Source organism: Pristiophorus japonicus, chromosome 12 (genome assembly GCF_044704955.1).
Source record: "Pristiophorus japonicus isolate sPriJap1 chromosome 12, sPriJap1.hap1, whole genome shotgun sequence".
Classification (NCBI taxonomy): Eukaryota; Metazoa; Chordata; class Chondrichthyes; family Pristiophoridae; genus Pristiophorus; species Pristiophorus japonicus.
The window spans coordinates 178,329,353-178,350,638 of record NC_091988.1 but is presented as its reverse complement, the minus strand read 5'-3'; the positions used below and the strand labels follow the sequence as shown (position 1 = coordinate 178,350,638).

Below are 21,286 nucleotides of genomic sequence, written 5' to 3'. Positions count from 1 at the left end.
CTGCATTTGACCGAGTGTGGCATCAAGGAGCACCTATCCTGAATTGGAGATATATCGCCGTTCCTTCATCATCGCTGGGTCAAAATCCTGGAACTCCCTCCCTTCCAGCACTGGAGGAGTACCTTCACCACCACCTTCTCAACGGCAATTAGGGATGGGCAATAAATGCTGGGCTTGCCACAGACACCCACATCCCAGGAACGAATTTAAAAAATCATTAAAATACAAATTTGGAAAGCAGTCGCACTGTCCTTACTCTGATTGGCCTGGAATTTGCAGTCCTGATGATGGCGAACTGGTTCGCCGTCATTTCACCTTTGAAACTGACCGCAACTTCAGGATTTAGCGCATGGGCAGCCTAATGCGTAAACCCTGAAGTTGTGGTCTGTCCTTCACTGCTCTTCCACAGGCTGCCCTGTGCCCCACCCTTCCCCTCCACAGAACCGGCAATCAGTGAAATCACTGAAATCAGGGACACTGACAAAAACCTCGGCTCTTCCGCAGTAAGTACGCTGTTAAATTCCCCACTAAAAGTTTGACCCAAAAGTATTAAGTGTAACTGAGGTTTTAACAGTATATTGATGGCTAAACAAAGGTTATGGCCCTGAAAAACTCATTTTAATTTTGTGCAGTGTGAAATGTATCCTTTTTAACAAAAATTAAAATTCTAAAGAAACTTAAAAAAAACATTTTTTTTAAAATTTCATCTTTATTTCAGGTTTGACCTTTCCCCATGTGAGAGCCCCAATCTTTGATTTACTCTCTCACATTTTTAAAAAGTGAATTTTAGGAGCTTACCCACTTCCTGGTTCACTGTCTGTGCGAATTCTGTGTTTTGATTGGCTGCTTAGACATCACAGAAGCTCTTTGCTGTGAATCCCATGAACTTCCATTGTTTTCAATTCCACGTCAGCAAACCCAAAATTCTCAACACAGAGATCGCGAGATCTTGGTACAAAGCTTACTTCGGGGCCAGTGGTGAATGCCTTTTCTTTGCTGCTGACTACAAATTCCAGGCCATAATGGTGGCAGCATCACAGCCTCAAGAAAACAGTGCATTGACCTCAGAAACATCACAAGACTATGGCCCAGAAATCGTGGTCGGAGGCTTCCTGCGGGCGGATGCCTCCGACCGAAAGATTTTTTTACGTATCTGGTGGTCCCAGAGGACCGTAGACTTGCACTCCGAGGTCCCCATTCACAGCCCAGCATAGGGGCCTATGTACTCCAGGAGCATATATGCAGCCTGGGATCATGTGGGCCGGACCAACCAATTAAACTGGCGTATCCCCATTCACAGTAATGGTGAGTTCTGAGATCAGATTTTCTATGAATGAAGACAGTGATATGTCCTTACTATATAGTATAAATGCACACGAGGCCTATACTTGAGAGAAGGTCACTCTGTGACCAGTTACCTTTATTACCAAGACCTCAAGTGATGAAGGTGGGTGGAGCTTCCCCTTTTATACCTGAAAGTCCAGGTTAGGAGTGTCTCGCCCCTTGTGGTCAATGTTCTCAAGGTGCACAACTTAGGTCAGCTTATTCATGGGTTACAATGATAGTTGAATACATGACATCGCCTCCCCCCAAAGTTTTATTGGGATCACAGGTTAAGTCTCTCTGGTGGTTTACGCTCCCTTGTAGAGCACCTGAGTTGGGGCTCCGGTTATTGGGCGCTGGCCTGAATGTCTGCTGTTTGCGGTGCCTCAGGCCTGTCCGGACTGCCCACAGTGACTGGGCTCTCCTCCACTTGGTTCCGGTGTGTGGTCACCTGTGGTGGAGTAAACTCTACGTCATGTTCTTCCTCTGCTTCTTCTATGGGGTTGCTGAACCGTCTTTTAGTTTGATCCACGTGTTTGCGGCAGATTTGTCCATTGGTAAGTTTGACTACCAAAACCCTATTCCCCTCTTTGGCAATCACAGTGCCTGCGAGCCATTTGGTCCCTGCAGCGTAATTAAGGACAAAAACAGAGTCATTGACATCAATACATCGCGCCCTCGCATTCCTGACATGGTAGTCACATTGTGACTGACGCCTGCTCTCAACAATTTCTTTCATTGTAGGGTGTATAAGGGATAACCTGGTTTTGAGCGTCCTTTTCATTAGCAGCTCTGCGGGTGGAACCCCTGTGAGCGAGTGTGGTCGGGATCTATTGGCCAACAGGAGGCGTGATAAGCGGCTTTGTAGGGAACCCCTTGGATTCTGAACATTCCCTGTTTGATTATCTGCACTGCTCGTTCCACCTGGCCATTTGAGGCCGGCTTGAACGGTGCCATTCTGACATGGTTGATCCCATTGCCTGCCATGAAGTCCGGGAATTCAGTGCTGGTGAAGCACGAGCCATTGACGCTGACCAAGACATCCGGTAGACCATGGGCGGCGAACATTGCCCAAAGACTTTCTACTGTGGCAGAGGAGGTGCTTGAATTTAAAATGGCACACTCAATCCATTTGGAGTAGGCGTCTACTGCACCCAAAAACATTTTCCCATGAAAGGAACTGCGTAGTCCACATGGATGCATGACCATGGCTTGGCGGGCAAGGACCACGGGCTAAGGGGGGCTTCCCTGGGTGCATTGCACAGCTGAGCACATGTGTTGCACCTGCGAACACAAAGTTCCAGGTCTGCATCTATCCCTGGCCACCAAACGTGTGACCTGGCAATTGGCTTCATCATGACAATGCCCGGGTGCTCATTGTGAAGTTCTCTGATAAACACCTCTCTGCCCATCTGGGGCATGATTACTTGGTTTCCCCACAGTAGGCAATCGGCCTGAAGTGAGAGTTCATCCTTGCGTCTATGAAACGGTTTAAATTCCTCAGGGCATGCCCCGTACGTGGCTGCCCAGTCCACATTCAGGACACATTTCTTAACTAAAGACAGTAGTGGGTCTTTATTTGTCCAGACTTTAATCTGATGGGCTGTCACAGGTGAGCCTTCGCTTTCGAAAGCTTCAACAGCCATGACCATCTCAGCATCATGCTCAGTTGCCCCCTCAGTGGTGGCTAGTGGGAGCCTGCTGAGTGCATTGCCGCAGTTTTCAGTGCCCAGTCTGTGCCGAATTGTGTCATAGGCGGCTAACGTAAGTGCCCACCTCTGTATGCGGGCCGATGCATTTGCATTTATGGCCTTGTTGTCGGCCAAAAGGGACGTTAGCGGTTTGTGATCTGTCTCCAGCTCAAATTTCCTGCCAAACAGGTACTGGAAGCATTTTTTTTACTGCATATATACATGCGAGCACCTCCTTTTCTACCATCCCGCAGCCCCTTTCTGCCTGGGACAGATTTCTGGAGGCAGAAGCTACTGGCTGTAACTGACCATTGGCATTCACATGCTGCAACACACACCCGACCCCATAGGACGACGCATCACACGTTAAAACTAGTTTCTTACACAGGTCATATAATGTTAACAGTTTGTTGGAGCAGAACAAATTGCGTGCTCTATCAAAAGCCTTTTCCTGGCTGTTCCCCCAGACCCAATCGCGACCTTTGCGTAGGAGCACGTATAGCGGCTCTAACAGCGTGCCCAATTTGGGAAGAAAGTTACCAAAATAGTTCAGGAGCCCCAGGAACGAACGCAGCTCCGTCATGTTACGGGGTCTGGGTGCTCTCTGGATCGCTTCCGTTTTGGACGCAGTAGGTCTGATCCCGTCTGCTGCTACCCTCCTCCCCAGGAATTCTACCTCTGGAGCTAAGAAGACACACTTCGCCTTTTTCAGTCAAAGCCCTACCCGGTCCAGTCTGCGTAGCACCTCCTCCAGGTTGTGGAGGTGTTCTTCAGTATCGCGACCCGTGATGAGGATGTCACCTTGAAAAACCACCGTCCTTGGAATCAACTTGAGGAGGCTTTCCATATTTCGCTGAAAGATCGCGGCGGCCGAACGAATCCCGAACGGACATCTGTTATACTCAAACAACCCCTTGTGTGTCGTGATAATGGTCAGCTTTTTCGACTCACTCGCCAGCTCCTGGGTCATGTAAGCTGAGGTCAGGTCCAATTTTGAAAAAAGTTTGCCACCGGATAGCATCGCAAAGAGGTCCTCCGCTCTCGGTAGCGGGTACTGGTCTTGGAGTGACACCCGATTGATGGTGGCCTTGTAATCGCCACATATCCTGACCGACCCATCCGCCTTGAGCACCAGCATGATCAGGCTCGCCCAGTCACTGAATTCGACTGGCGAGATGATGCCTTCCCTCAGCAGGCGGTCCAATTAGCATTCTATCTTTTCCCGCATCACGTACGGCACCGCTCTGGCCTTGTGGTGTACTGACCTGGCGTCCGGGTTTATGTGAATCACGACCTTGGCCCCCATGAAAGTGCCGGCGCCGGGTTGAAATAATGAGTCAAATTTGTCCAGGACCTGTGAGCCATGATACTCGCTCCACAGAAGAAATTGCATTGACATCGTCCCATTTCCAGTTCATGACAGCAAGCCAACTCCTTCCCAGTAGTGCAGGACCGTCCCCCGGGACAATCCAGAGTGGCACCCTGTTCTTCGAACCTTTGTAGGTCATGACTACCGTGGCGCTGCCTAGCACCGGAATGATCTCCTTTGTATATGTCCGTAGCTATGCGTCAATCGGCAATAATTTTGGCCTCCTGGCCTTGGACACCCACAACCTTTCGAACCTTTTGATACTCATCAGGGACTGGCTGGCCCCGTGTCTAGCTCCATTAATACTGGGATGCCATTGAGGAGCACTTTCATCATTATCGGTGGCGTCCTGGTATATGAACTGTATATGTGCTCCACATGAACTCGCTGAACTTCAGCTTCCAGCGATTTTCCCCCAGTATTCATTTGGCCTCGTAGGGCTTACGTCGGGCCCGTCCTCCTCGTACATCAACCTGGCTGCAGGTTTCCTGCACACATGCGCCAAGTGACTGCTGACATTGCAGTTTCTGATATTGCTGATACCTGCAAGCTCTGGCTGGGTGTTTGCCTCAACACCTCCAGCATGAGCTGGAGGCCCCGTTGTTGGAAACAAAAGGTCCATTACCAGTCGATCGTGTCTGACTGTCTCTGTAACTGTCCTTAAGCGCACCATTAACAGGTGTTGATGGTCTCATTACTGGCTGCATTGTCCATTGCGATGGCATGAATCGCCGTTCAGCTAGCCATTGTCTCTGTTGAATTCCCCCTTTGGGTTCGACTACATGCTGGGGCATGTCCGATTGCCCTTGTCTGCCTAGAGAACTGTGTGCCGCATTAACAATGTTGACTCCCTGGTCGTTTGCTGCATTTGAACCAAGATTTTTGTCATACATCATTCTGGTCTCTTCCTCCCCTGAGATAAATGTCTGGGCTATCATAGCCGCCGTTTCCAAGGTCAAGTCTTTGGTCTCAATCGGTTTCCTGAAAACACCAGCATGCTCGATGCCCTCAATAAAAGAGTCTCGCAGCATCTCCGCTCTGCATGCATCTGGAAACTTACATAGGCTCGCCAGTTGCCGGAGATCTGCCACGAAGTCTGGAACGCTTTGCCCTTCTCGCCGCCAGTGCGTGTAAAACCGGTGTCTCGCCATGTGCATGCTGCTCGCCTGTTTAAGGTGTTCCCTGATCAACTTACTGAGCTCTTCGAACATCTTGTCTGCCGGCTTCTCTGGCGCTAGAAGGTCCTTCATCAGGGAGTACGTTCTGGATCCACAAACAGTCAGGAGATGAGCCCTGCGTTTGTCGGCCGAATCCTGTCCCAACCATTCCTTAGTGACAAAACTTTGCTATAGTCTCTCAATAAAGTCGTCGCAATCATCACCAACACAGTACCTCTCTTCTGTGCTGCTAGTGGCCATGCTCACGTGGTTTAAATCCCAGTTTCTCGTCGCCAATAATATGTCCTTACTATACAGCATAAGTGCACACGAGGCCCATACTTGAGAGAAGGTCACTCTGTGACCAGTTACCTTTATTACCAAGACCTCAAGTGATGAAGGTGGGTGAAGCTTCCCCTTTTATACCTGGAAAGTCCAGGTTCGGAGTGTCTCCCACAAGTTCGCCCCTTGTGGTCAATGTTCTCAAGGTGTACAACTTAGGTCAGCTTATACATGGGTTACAATGATAGTTGAATACATGACAGACACCTCCAAAAATACAAACATTTTAAATAAATAAGAAAAACACATTACATATTTAAAATTAATTGAATTAATTAAATATTTTGGACAAAAATTATTTCTTTGAATTTTTTTCATCCGTTTTAATAGGGGTAAAAATAAACTCATCTTAATGGACAGGGTTTTTAATATAAAAATTGATAAAATTTTATTTTTCTATCTTTAAAACTCTTGCGCCGTTAAAAGCAGCCCTTACGCTTGCTTTTTCCAGGTGTAAGAGTTTGAAAGACATTCGCTGGGCAAGAGTTGGGCAAATAGCCCAAATCCCTGCTCATAAAGGTCCTTCTCCCGGAGATGCGTGGAATTGTTAAAAGAAATTTTGCTGGTTTTCGGCACATGCGTATCGCATGCTGAGAACTGGCCCTTGCGGGACCTTTACGGGTACGTGCGGATATCGTACGCGCCCATGGAGACCACGGTTTCTGGCCCATAGTGTATCCACATCTTAAATCCTGGATAGATATTGCTCTTAAGCAACTCTAAACCCGACAGCACATTTCATTAGAAGTGAGTCAACACCTTTCTGCAAACAGTCTCTCGTTTTGCCACAATAAATATTTAGTTATATACTTGAAAAGGAAAAAACTTATTGCTCTGGGAAACGAGCAGGGGAGTGGACTAATTAGACACCTCTTTCATAGCGACAAGAGGTCGAATGGCGTCCTCCTGTGTTGTGTGGTTCTATGATACAAAGGACACAGCAGCAAGAAATAAAAGGGCAGCATAATGGTATAGGTTTAGCATTGGTGAGCTCTGGACTCAGCAGTATGCTTGGTAGGCGTTCCTGGAATCAACCCAAACCTTCTCATCTGCTGACTAGCGTTAGCTGAAATACCATCATTTCTCTGATTCTGCCCCATTTCTTTCTCTTTTCTTTCTCACCGAGTCTCTCCGTCTATTTTTTTTGCTATTTTTTTTCTGTCATTTCTTCTCTTTTTGTTTCATTTATCCCGCACCCCCCCCCCCCACCGCAAAAATAAATTGCACACGGTATAAAAATATCACGAATGGGCGCATATTATGTTGCTTGTCAGTTTCTATTCATTTAATTGGGGTTCTTTCGACATCATTGTAGAAATGGGAGGTTTGTGTTTGATACTGAAACCTTCATATAGCTGGAAACATTGGCAAACATTTAATGAGATCGGGTCTGGAGAACAATTACTGCTCTAGAAATAAAAACACTTTGCAGGTCAGGCAACAGCTGTGGAGAAAGAAACAGAGTTAGCGATTCAGGTCGATGACCTTTTATTGGAAAGGCCTGATAGTGCTGTTCCAGGGTTGATCTCCAGTGGCAAGGGAGGCGATTTTCAACTACCAGCCGCCTGTTTCTTGCCTGAAAAATAGCCAGCAATCAGAAATCTGCAGAGCGCTCGGGCAGCACTGCAGCCACCCTATTGACGCCCAAGGACTGCCTGATACAATTTTCAGGCGGGCCTGTAAATGAGTGAGCAGCCCGCCTGTCTGTTTCTAGCAGGAGGCTGGTTAAATATGTCAATTGTGGTCCTATGCTGGTTGTTTTTTTGTTACCACTAGACTTGACTATTCCAATGCATTCCTGGCCGGCCTCCCACATTCTACCCTAAATAAACTAGAGGTGATCCAAATCTCGACTGCCCGTGTCCTAACTCGCACCAAGTCCCGTTGACCCATTACCCCTGTGCTCACTGATGTATATTGGCTTCCGGTTAAGCAACACCTCGATTTCAAAATTCTCATCCCTATTTTCAAATCTCTCCATGGCCTCTCCCCTTCCTATCTCTGTAATCTCTTTCAACCCCACAACCCCCTCCCGCGAGATCTCTGTGCTGCTCGAATTCTGCCCTCTGAGCATCCCTGATTATAATCGCTCGACATTGGTGGCCGTGCCTTCTGTTGCCTAGGCCCCAAGCTCTGGGACTCCCTGCCTAAACCTCTCCGCCTCTCTACCTCTCTTTCCTCCTTCAAGACGCTCCTTAAATCCTACCTCTGTGACCAAGCTCCTGCACTAATTTCTACTTATGTGACTTGGTGTCAAGTTTTTTTATCTCATCATACTCCTGTGAAGTGCCTTGGGACGTTTCACTACATTAAAGGCACTATATAAATACAAGTTGTTGTTCTTGTAGAGCCCCATTGGCAATTTGCAGGTACAAATTGGTGGAGCATGTGCCAAGCATACTCTGCTGATTCATATCAGGCATTTAGTGACCTCACCAGCAGCCTGTGCGAGGACCCTTGCCACGACGTTCGACCTGCCGGACGACCGATTTCGCATCCTCCAACCAGCGAGCTGCAGCGTAGTGCCCATTTAACGGCCACAGGTTGCCGGCAGCATTTACATGAAAATGTTTCGGGTCTCTCGACCCCAGCAGTTAGTGCAGCCACTTCAGGTGGAAGTCAAAGATCGCCCTCGTGCTGTGTACACATCGGCTGGAAATTTTCTTTGATTGAAGATGGTTGCAAAGCCCTGGATGAATCACATAAATAGAGTTTCTGACAATCTTCCATCAAAGTTAGAACAAAGAATCGATAGAACTAGCCACCCACCCATCCCCCATCCCCCCTCACCCCCACCAAGGAACTTCCCAGCGACCCTATTTTAATTATCGGAGTAAAATATGTGTAAAACACTCAGGGTGGGGGGGGGGGGGGAGAAATTTGTTTTAGCCGGGAAATTTGCCAGTGTCACCAACAACTGGAGTTAACGGCCGCTAAAAATGGCTGCAATGCTAACGGGGCAAAACTCATCTGGGGGGAATGGAGATTGCTGTCGCAGCACTTGCCTGTCCTGCAATGCCGTCCTGGTGGCATTGCTGGAGGCATCGGACCCGAAGTTCACGTGCAGTTGCGATGTTCAAGGTTCACACAGCCTCTGGAATCGAGGCTGTGGAGGCTGTGGGTAATGATGAGGTCTGATAGTTAAAGGGGCCATGCACAATGAAGCACTACAAATTAAAATGAAGTGAAACAATACAATTTTCAGCCGTTTCTGTTTTAAAATAAATATTTGATATTAAAATGAAGTCACAAATCTGAAAGCTGAATTCCCTTCCTAATCTCAAAAAATGGAACCAATGCCTCAGCATTAACACAAATGGCTCAGCAAGCCAGGGAAGGGACACCCAGGGTTTAGCATGCAGCACTCCAGCTTTGTGCAGGAGATCAACATTGCAAGACTGGCTCTCTACCCACAGAGGCCAGGAGGTGCTCCAGAAAGAACGATATGGGACCACTTCACCCAGGCCGTCACTGCTAGCAACGTCACCCGCACGACCTTGTTCCAGTGCCCAAAGCAGCTTCATGACCTCAGACCACTGGTCACTAAATGCATCTTCAAAAGCCGTGTTCTACCAACTGCACCACTGGCCTTGCACACTGCTCAATGCACAACTCCCCATCCCCAATCACTCACCAACCAACAATCTGAACCAATCACGAGGCACATCTCCCATTCCTAGATTCATCTCACCCCCTTGGAGGAAATGGTGCAGGCCATTTTTGGCAGGGTCATGGGGCTGGGCCCCTGTCTGGCGGTGGGGCTAAAAGGATAAAAGATGCTGGTATCCTCATACATTATTCTCCTTCTGGCATGCACCTCATGCTTTCCCACCCTCCCGTCACTGCAACTCCACCCTTGTGCCTTCCTCATTGCACACACCCAAGAAACGCAGCCTGCCCAGCCAGTGAAGAGGGAGAGGAGAATGAAGAGGAAGAATAAGAAGAAGACTGATTTGACACTCCCAGCTACTCAAGGTCAACCAGCAAGATCATTTGAAGTGTCCCCCACTGAAAGTTAGTCGCCTTCCACCAGCCATGCTGCAGTCATTGGGATAGCACTGCGTGACATCAGTAGGACAGGCAAAGTCACACACAAGACACTCACTCAGAGAATGTATACGGGTGATGAGTTTATTTCTTGATGTCACATTGGATGGATAGACATATAAAAAGGTGGATTGGAAACTTTGCTTTGTGGTGGCTTTTATTTCAGCATCATGGCCAAGAGGATATTGTGATGGTCAGTAACAGATGGAAGTTAAGGTGTAGGACAAATGTTGAAAGGTGAATTGAGGTTGTGGTCACTGGGACCACAGACGGATGATTCCATCCTGCATATCCCGGCCACAAAGGGGCTGTTTGTGCTGCATCCTTCCGTCTGCTTCCTCCTCCTCTGTTTCTTCCTCTTCAGCTTCTGCGTCTTCCCCTTCCCTCTGTGAGTGGATGCTGTCAATTTAAAATGACAGCATAAAATGTTGGAAATACTCATCTGGTCAGACAGCACCTTGTCATGAGGCGTGAGCTCTGTTTTCTCTCCACAGATGTTGCCTCATCTGCTGAGTATTTTCAGCATTTTCTGTCTTCTCAAAGGCCTTCATTTACCTTCCGAGCTCTTGCGAGCATCCAGCAGCACTCCCTACAAACTTTAAAAAAAATTTACATCTATTTCAGCAATCAATAAAACCACTCCAAAATCTTAAATACAAACTTACCTAAAAGATGTGTGTGTCCCTTTAAGAGGTGCTGACATCGCCACTGTCAACCTGGCATGCTTAGGACCCAGCGCTGAATTCAGCGCTAGGATCGACGTTCGCATTGGTGGTGTTATGTCGGCATTGCACACCGATTGACGTCGTCACGCCGCCATTTTTCCACTGCCAGTTACCAGCAGCGCAAAGGTAAGCATGAAAATGGCGGCTGCCACGGGACCTGCCACCAGCTCGTGAAAGAGCGGCAGCTGCCGTTTTAGGGCCATTTAATGGCGCTACGGAGTGCGGCTGAGGGGAGCAATTTCTAGCCCAAGGGTCCCAAAATTCCTAGGGATCTCTTCTGCTTTTGCAAATATGGTGGGGCAAACCCTAGCCCCAAGCTGGAGAGCATCCAAGATCAGAAGGAAAGGGCCATTCACACAGGCAAGGTTGGTCAGTGGCAGCTGCAAGGCAACAGCAGTCTCCGCCTCAGTGGAATGCTGGAGCAGCACCACATCGCTCTGACTATGAATATGAGATCCAGTAAGGGCCCCTAAAAAGGGCATCTTTTTTTATTTTTCTGTTCTCAATTTAGCAAGCAGGCCTCTTGCAGAAAGTAATCAATCTCCATCAGAACTCATGATGCTTTCAGCTGAGGCTAATGGAGTGCATAAAGGGCTGTATTCCCAAAATAGCCCGGGAAATTGCCCAGTCATGTCGCCTTGACCTAGATCCAGTCAAAGTCCCTATCATCACTGAAGAATGACGGATCCCACAAACAGCAATGTGATAATGACCAGGTAATCTGATTTTGGTATGTTGATTGAGTGATAAATATTGGCCAGGAGAGCAGGGATAACTCCTCTGCTCTGCTTTGAAATAGTGCCATGGAATCTTTTACGTCCACCTGAGATGGCAGATGGGGCCTCGGGTCAAAAACATCTCATTCAAAAGACGCCATCTCCGACAATGCAGCATTCCCCCAGCACTGCACTGGAGTGTCAGCTGAGATTTATGTGCTCAAGTCCCTGGAGTGGAACTTGAACCCACAACTTTCTGACTCAGAGGCAAGTGTGCTACTTACTGAGCCACAGCTGACACTGTTATTAGACACAGGTATTAGAGGTATTTATACGTTAACCAGGTGTGGTGAAAGAGGCATCAATGTGCATACTAACAGCTGGAAAGGTCAGCCAATACTCGGTGACACATACTAAGCATATATTAAAACAAACACGTCCAATCTGAAGGCGCATTTGTATTCAGCCATCTGTAGTTTGACAAGTACATTATTCACAAATCTCAAAGAAGTAGTGATGCTTTATTTAAATTACATTATACATTAAAATTTTTAAATAATTATGATAGTGGGGAGGAGAGTTCCAGTGTCCCCGGGGTTGGAAGGGGTAGTGCAATTTGCAAATCTTGCCTTATTAAACAATATTATACCTGGTCGCAATGTAACATTAGAATTCACCAAAATAGAATCACAGTTCCCCCAGGACCACAGAATGGGCAACTGTAATAAAACATGCACTGTTGCAAAATAGTAAATAAATAGGAAAAAAAATTGCAGGGCTACAGGGAAGGGCCAGGGAATTGTGAATAGCTGAAGTGCTCTTGCAGAGAGGCGGCGTTGGCTCAATGGGCTGAATGGCCTTCTTCCGTGCTGCGACCATTCTATGGTTCTATGAAATGAGTACACAATTAAAATTGTATTGAAATATATAGTGACTAGAGCATAGAATTTCCTGTTGATGATGACAGTTGGCATTTAACACATTTCTATGATTTGTCTGCTATCTTCATAGAGGTTTTAACCCATTTAAAAGAACAAATAACCAATTAACAACTGCATTAAAATAACGGGCAAAGAATGTCACATGAATGCATTAAGCACCCGTAGTGTTGCCATCAGTCATGTATAAGTTGATCGTTGTTTTTGTAGTCACTAGTGATTTATTAGAGGGCTGCCAGCTGTCGGTGTCTACCGTGACAACCACTGCTAGCAAAGCACAACTTCCGATAGCACTACTCCAGCCAGATGTGAGTACCTTGTATATATTAAAAACAAACACGTGGAATGATTTTGAGATATTATTCTTTCATTCATGACTCTATACAGCATTATTTCTTGAACATTTGAAGAGTGTATTACATCCTGCTATTGTTTTGCATGACGAGTTGAAAATCAAACAAGGTTTTTGTGAATGAAAGGAATCTATACATTGCCACTAGCTTATGAACATTTACCACTTCCATAAAAAACAGCAGGGGTCCATCCAATCTGATACATTTCCATCGAAAACATCTGGTCTCGCTATGGCTGTGTGTTACAGTACACTCCAATTATAGTCCCTACTCTTCCATCTTTCCTTCAGGAACTGTTAATCTTTGTTCAGTGGCATATGTGGGTTAGAGTAGCATATTTATTGTGCATTCAGAACATCACTCGCTGCTGTCTCCTCTGATCAGGCAGCACTCCTAAGTCCCAGAGCAGCTCACCTCACTGTCATCAATGCCGCTTTCTGGTGACAGAAAACTATGCTTCCCAGCTCTTAGCTTTAGCGATCCTTCATTTCACTTTCTCATTCTGCTCTAGTTGGCAGTGCATTTTTTTCACTTTTGTTCCAATCTCCCTGCATTCCCGGAACATTCAGTGTAACCTTTACATGATACAGTTGGTAACTGATCAGTTTTCTCCATTTCTCGTGTTGCGTTGTGAATCTGCATCAATATCTGCCTCTATTTTGCCCTCTGCAGAAAATAAATTACCTCTGAATATCTTGTCAATTACATTCTCAGTTTCTTCCCAATTTTCTTTTCAATTTAATCTCAAGACATTTTGAACTGAAATTAAGAAGGAACATTCACACCTTTAGCATGTAAAAAAGTTTAGGGGAGTGATTTTTTTTAGCTGTGTCAGCTGTGGCTCAGTGGGTAGCACTTTCGCCTCTCAGTCAGAAGGTGGTGGGTTCAGGTCCCACTCCAGGGGGCACATAACTCTAGGCTGACACCCCATTGCAGTGCTGAAGGAGTGCTGCACTGTCAGAGGTGCCGTCTTTCGGATGCGACATTAAACCAACATCCCATCTGCCCTCTCAGGTGGACGTAAAAGATCCCACAACACTATTTTGAAGAAGAGCAGGGGAGTTTTCCCCGGTGTCTCAGCCAATATTTATCCCTCAATCAACATCACTAAAAGGATTATCTGGTCATTGTCACATTGCTGTATGTGGGAGCTTGCTGTGTGCAAATTGGCTGATGTGTTTCCCACATTACAACAGTGACTACACTCCAAAAAGTACTTCATTGGCTGTAAAGCGCTTTGAGACGTCCGGTGATTGTGAAATGCGCTATCTAAATGCAAGTCTTGCTTTCATTCTTTCTTTATCTCGTTATCACCCCAATGGTCTCCAAAACAGGGTGGTAGTGGACCCAAAATGAAGCAGCTGCTAATCCCACCCACTTATCCCTGCTTAGGTGTCCATTCCAATTTCCGGGCAAAGCTAAACCCCTACTACCATCAAAGGTAGGCCGGGCACCGATTTTGTCAGTCTGCGCCTGGCTGCCACCAGTTTTCGACTGGAATTAGATAGTGCTATCACCCTTTAATCAACAGCTTTGCAGATGGGGAATCAGTGCTTTCCGATTGGCAATACAGAATGACCCTTTCTCTGAAAGAAAAAATCACCTCTGTAAGGTAACTCATTATTATCTAGATTATCAGAACTTTGGGCAGTCCCTCGGAGTGGAGGAGGACGACGCGGGAGATGGAAATGGAGGGAGGGAGGGTCACGGCCATCCTCCACTCTGAGGGACCGCTTAAGAAAAAGAAATTGAGAAGGAACATGTGATGCCCACCACATCACAACTGGCAGGCATGGCAGGGGATTCATTGTATTGTAGATCATTGCTGCAATGTACAGGTGTAAGTATCTAGAAACGTTTTTAGATGTGGTAGGGTGTACGGAATTGCATGCGAGAGAGGAGTACTGGTGTTAGCGTGCCTGCGGAGGCCCGACCCGGCATTCGGCACGGTGGCCCGGCCTGCAAGGATCATCAGCAGGCCGGGCCCTTCAAATGAGCGGCGTGCGGAGGCATAGGAGAGCGATGGCTGTGAAGAGGGTGACTGGATTGGACGTCACCATAACCCAGGTCGGTGATTAGAGGTTACAGCAGGTACAGCAGGAGCGGCGAGGTCGGGGCGCAGGAGCGGCGAGTGATCGTGGAGCAACGTGATCGGGGCCCAGGAGAGGCGTGAGTTCGGGGCCCAGAAGAGGCGAGGGCCCAGGGGCCGCACGTGCCAGCCCACACTGCGATATGTGTGTGCACTAGGTCTGTGCAGCAGAGCTGGTCTCCAGTCATCTTGATTAATCCTTGCCACTGGACCAAGCCCTAGCTCGCTCAAGCCCGTGTGGTGGCTGGTGTGCAACAGCCACCACACATTAAAATAATCCATGCACAGGCATCTTCCGGATGTAGTTTGGGACCTGGAATATTAGGTCCTTCATTGAAACACCTGTGAACTCATCCCTTTTTGGCGTGGAAGTAAGTCATCCTCGATACGAGGGACCGACTATGATGATGACCACCAGTTCCTACTCTCATCCCAGTAACCATGGATGGTACAAGTAGAGTAGCAACCATTTGGAATGATAGTTATGAGGTTCCTCAGCTACTTTTAGCTTTAACTATGTACAGCGTCAGGGTACCTTTTTCTGGCAGTTGCTTTTGGTTTTTCCATCTTCACGGATTTGAAAGCTTTTGTCGTTGCTGCCGTAGATTTTGAACCTGCTGCTCCACGATGTTGCTTCTCTCTGTTCCCAATGAAAAAAACACCTCCCCCTTCAGCTTCTGCTGCTGTAGACCCTTGACAAGTGGCTGTACCATCTGATTTCCTGCCCCAAAATGGCAATCTGGCGGATCGTCGATGCCATGTTAATGAGGGGCAACCTGGAAAATGGTTGAATCCTCTGGGCAGGTGCCACATTAGCCCCTCCCATCGCCCACTCATTTACACCCCCTATATATGGATCACACATCTTCAGATAACACCTTTTATACTGCTTATATATGATGATGGGCAGTATGTAACATAATCCATACCCACTCAAATATCTGGACAGAGTGAGAAATTAAATGGTTTGCTCACTCATGTCTGTGGCACTCTCCAAATGACATACAGGCAGGTTCGAGGCACACAGTGTGAGGCTCTTCCTACCAATGATGACAGGGGGATTGAATAACTCTCAGATTTTTCACTTACTGATAATGGTATCTTCCAATTTTCTTCTTCATTTTGAAAAGTGCCGGGACGGTGGGGGTGGGGGGGGAAACAGCTATTAGACGTTATTGGGAATTCATAATGGCAGGAAATATATTGAACATTCAGCTTTCTTTGATTACCTTGATTACATGAATTAAAAACTAACTGCTAAGGCAAATAGTCCTGGGAAACTGAGTTCAAAGTAACAAAACTGGAAAAATTATTTTCAAAATAGAGCATCTGAGCAACATAATTGAAGTGATTCTGATTTTATGACATGCAACAGCAGTAAAACTCAAGCAGTTTACACAATCATCAGAAACCCCCAAGATTAATTTCACTTTACCCTCAAGTAGACAATTAATCCAACCAATTTTCAAATGTGAAAAACTGGGACCTTTCAGTTTTAAGGCAAAAAGTTTTAGTTTTCAAAGCTAGTTTTAAAATAACCTGAATGAGACCTGATGGATATATGTGTAAATTAGTTTGGAAAGAGTTGTAGAGAAGTTGAAGAGTTGTGCAAGGCCAATGGAAGGAGAAAGTCCAGTAGTGTAGCCCCAGCAGGAGTAATTGGGACATAAATATTAACATTTTCCTTTACTACGTTTTGACTTTAATTGACTTAATTTTAGTTGTTCAATGTTCAGAGTTGTTTAAATCTGTTTATTTGGTACCTTAACTCGTTCAAGCCCATTATAGATCAGTAATTGGTTCCAAAGAGGACGTATGAACATAAGAATTAGGACCAGGAGTAGGCCATACGGCCCTTTGAGCCTGCTCCGCCATTCAGTAAGATAATGGTTGATCTTCAACGTCAACTCCACTTTCCCGCCCAAACCCCATATCTGTTGATTCCCCTAGAATCCAAAAATCTATCTCTCTCAGCCTTGAATATACTCAACAACTCAGCATCCACAGCTCTCTGGGGTAGAGAATTCCAAAGATTCACAACCCTCTGAGTAAAGAAATTCCTCCTCAAAATTGGTCTTAAATGTTCAAACCCTTATCCTGAGACTATGCCCCCTAGTTCTAGATTCTTTAGCCAGAGGAAGCAATCTCTCAGCATCTACACTGTCAATCTCCCTCAGAATCTTTGATGTTTCAATGAGATCTCCTCTCATGCTTTGAAACTCCAGAGAGTACAGGCCCAATCTGCTCAATCTCTCCTCATAGGACACCCCTCTCATCCCAGGGATCACTCTCGTGAACCTTTGTTGCACCGCCTCTAAGGCATGAATGTCCTTTCTCAGATAAGGAGACCAAAACTGTGCACAGTACTCCAGGTCTGGTCTCACCAAAGTCCAGTACAATTGTAGTAAGACTTCCTTACTTTTGTACTCCAACACCCTTGCAGTTTGGCTCCCTAATTGCTTGCTATACCTGTATGCTAACTTTCTGTATTTGCTGTACGAGGACACCTAAATCTCTCTGAACACCAACATTTAATAGTTTCTATTTAAAAAATATTCTGTTTTCTATTCTTCCTACCAAAGTGAATAACCTCACATTTCCCCACATTATACTCCATGTGCCACCTTATTGTTCACTCACTTAACCTGTCTATATCCCTTTCAAGACTCTTTATGCCCTCCTCACAGCTTACTATCCGACCTAGCTAGTATATTGATTTTTAAACATAAATGTCTCCCTGACAATGGAGGCAGCTCAAGCCTAGAGCAGCTGCAGGGAGTTTTAAACATAAGCGTCTCCCTGACAACAGAGGCAGCTCGAGCCTGGAGCTAATACAGGTCATGTCAAGGGAACAAAACGAGAAATAAAAAGTAATAAAATTATAACATCACAAGAATGGAGGACGGTGATTGGTTCTTCCATATTGAATCGCTGGACAGGGACTGAATCTTAAAGAAAGTTAATTGATTTAATTTGCTTCAATTGCTAATTTTCTCATTTTAACTGAATTTATAATTGTGGTATATATTATTTAATTTTGTTTAATTATAATTCCTCTTTATTGTACTGATTTTACTATTGTATACTCCTTATTTTATTATTTACAACGTCATTTGAATTTAGTTTTTTTTTGCCTTTTTTTGCCTGTGTCTATCTGTGTGCACATTTTGGCTGCCGCTTCAGACCGAGCCTTTAACCTCTTTTTACACTTCCTTCTCCCGCTTTTTCTCTCTTTCCATCATTGGTCAATATCTAACGTGTTGTAAAACTGTTGTGAAGCACCTTGAGACGTTTTACTGTGTCAAAGGCGCTATATAAATAAAAGTTATTATTATTATTGGCAGCAAACTGTCAGGAGTGATTGACTTGTCTATGATCGGCTGTTTTTTACTGACAAGCTATTGTTTAAATTAAGACGGTATAAATTTAACCTTGGAGTTACCAATTATACATTATACAGTTGACACTAAAGTTGAAAGTGTCAACGTGATTGTGGACATAAAAGATGCTCAAGGAAGTGGAAATGAGTGAGCTACTTGATGACATATTTAACCATTCCCTTGGTCTGGGGTTGGCACCACTGAGGGGATGCCCATGTTGTCCCAATATTTAAAAAGGGCCATAAGTTGGCACCAGGGAATTATAGGCTCGTTAGTTTAATGTTGGTTATAACCAAGGGTTCATTAGAGATACATTGTATGACCATCTTGACAGAGAAGCGTTGTGAGAGATGCTCAACATGACTTCTGAAAAAGGTCATGTCTCACTAACCTGCTTCCATTTTACGAGGAAGTTACTGAATTGGTGGCTGTAGGTAGCCCAATTGATGTTGCAACACAATAGGCTACCTAATATGCTAGAGTCCTGTGGGATTCGCAGGCAGATGTTGGGCTTGATAAGAAATTGGTTACATTTTCATTGGCAGAAAGTTGCTATTAATGGCTCTAGTTCTGCGCAGAGACCAGTTACTAGTGGTGTCCTCCAAGGATCTGTGTTGGGCTCATTGCTCTTCATCTTAATCAGTGAACTGGATGAAGGTGTTGGGGGAATAGTCGGCAAGTTCTATGATGATGCAAACATTTGTGTGGGGATTGACCCTAGATGAGAAAAATTGATTACAAGAAGATGCAGAAGATTTGATACAGATAAATGTTACATTATGCATGTAGGTACGGCTAATACAAGCATGTGTATACCATGCGGGGTTGCAAATGTAAGGCTGTTATAATGTATTCCCCTGTGAGTGTGCTCACACGCTGGTAGAGCTGTTGAGTTGGGAGAGTCTTAGCCAGTCATGTGATGGTCACAAGGCTCAATAAAACCCCAGCAAGTTGGGGTCAGGGGATCCATGATGAGGCATGTGGTTGTGAGCCTGGTGGATGAACTGGTAATGTGAAGTGCGATTGTTAACCCTCTTGCTAATAAACCAACTAGTTCTTAATAGCAATGTGTTGCTATGAATTCTTAAGCAAAGAACCCATGAAGCAAATACATAACAATTGTTGAGGAGAAAAATTACTGTTATAGTACATTAATTCCTGAAGGTTCACGACCAGTGCTGCAAGGTTATAGCAAAAATAAAAATAGAATTAGGATGTATTGCAAAGAAAAGAAAATATTTTTTTAAATGCTATACTGTCCTTGTATAAGACTTCGGTTAGATCTCATCTAGAATACTGTATACAGATTTGTTCCCTTCATATGGTGGGTGATATAAAGGCTCTGTAAAAAGGAGGGCCACTAAACTGATACCTAGTTTAAAGGCCCTTAGTTTCCATGAAAGGCTGAGAGAGCTGCGACTTTTCACTCTAGAAAGGCGTAAACTTCAAGGAGATTTGATTGACATCTTTAAAATAATGAATGGATTAAATTTGGTCTATGTGGATAGGCTATTTGAGTTAAATTGGTTAGGGAGGACTGGGGGCCATGTTTATGAGTTATGTTAGCATAGAACTAGGATAGATGTCAGGGGATATTTTGTTTCACAGAGTTGTCAATTTATGCAACAAGTTGCAGATTCACTGCAAATGTTCAGAAGTGATGACACTTCAAGAATAAATAATTGACTGAAGCACTTTGGGATGTTCTGAGTGTGGTGCTAAATAAATGCAAGTTCTTAAATTTTATATGGTAGGGGCATGGGTCAGAAGATCGGGTGTGGGGAGTAGTTGTAGCACTCCCTATTTTCTAGTAATTATTTCCAGTGATTCTCCAATCTGTACTCCTGTAAAGCAAAGTTCTACACCAGGAGAAGATCCTCACTAAATTTAACCTTACAAGTTCCATGACACTATTACATTGCTTAACATTCAATTTGGATGTTCCTGTGGGAATTATTATCACTTGTTTGTGCCGTGAAGTCAGTGATCTTTATAGAATGTACTTCACAACAACAACAACTTGCATTTATATAGCGCCTTTAACATAGTAAAACATCTCAAAGTGCTTCACAGCAACAGCATCAAACAAATTCTAACCCCGAGCCACGTAAAGAGATGTTAGGACAGGTGAGCAAAGCTTGGTGACGGAGATAGGAGCGCCTTAAAGGAGCAGAGAGTATTAGAGAGGCAGAGGATTAGGGAGAGAATTCCAAAGCTTAAAGACTAGGCAGCTGAAGATACAGGTGGAGCAACTAAAATCAGAGATTCGCAGGAGGCCAGAATTGGTGGAGCGCAAAGATCTTGGAGGGTCGGAGGAGGTTACAGAGATATGAAGGGGCAAGACCATGAAAGGATTTGAACACATGGATGCGAATTTTTAAATCGAAGTGTTAACGGACCGGAACCAATATAGATCAGCGAGCAAAGGGGTGATGGACGAGCGGGACTTGGCATGAGTTAGGATGTGGGAGGCAGAGTTTTGTAACATTATTTAATCATAACTCTGGAAAAATAACCTTCGGAAAGTGGCATTTAATGTTTTTGATTGGTCCGGTTTGCATTCAAATTTTACAGCTAGTGAAGGTAGAAACTAATGGAAGCTACAAACATTGAAGAATAAAGGTCAAGGCTGAAGGACATTTGAGGGCTGAATCCATGATCCAGTGTTCCTATTGGGAGCAGTGCTCACAGAGTTCTCGCAGCTTGGAAACCAGGCTGCCTATGACAATCAGTCCCCACTGGGAGATAGCTAATCACAAAACCATCCCTCGGGTTTACTGCTTTATCTCCTCCATGCTATTTATTATAATCTACGTTATAATTACAAATGTAGTGTGCATCTGTCCAACTTCAGTCATCAGTCCAAAATCCGAAAAGATAAAAAAAACAGTTATTTCCTGATGGGATTCTGACCTTGTTAGCCAAGAAAGGCCCGAGCAAGGATTTACAAGTAACTGCCAATCTATAGAAATATCAACAGCATTTATACTCTAAGTGATACTTGGATGTGTCCATTTAGATCACTTTAGAGGGAGCACCTAAGCAGTAGCCTTAGAGGAATAGACACGTTCAACACGATTCCATCTTAGCAGCTAAATACCACCACAGCAGTACAGGCCCAACTGCCCAGGAGCAATGCCACAGGAAATCAGCTCG

At 45.2% G+C, this 21,286-nt stretch overlaps 1 protein-coding gene across 3 annotated transcripts in view; it reads left to right on the top strand.

The window, feature by feature from the left end:
* The window catches only part of ptprt (protein tyrosine phosphatase receptor type T), a 1,564,838-nt gene that overhangs the window by 1,514,007 nt on the left and 29,545 nt on the right, over positions 1-21,286 (top strand). The window lies entirely within an intron of this gene.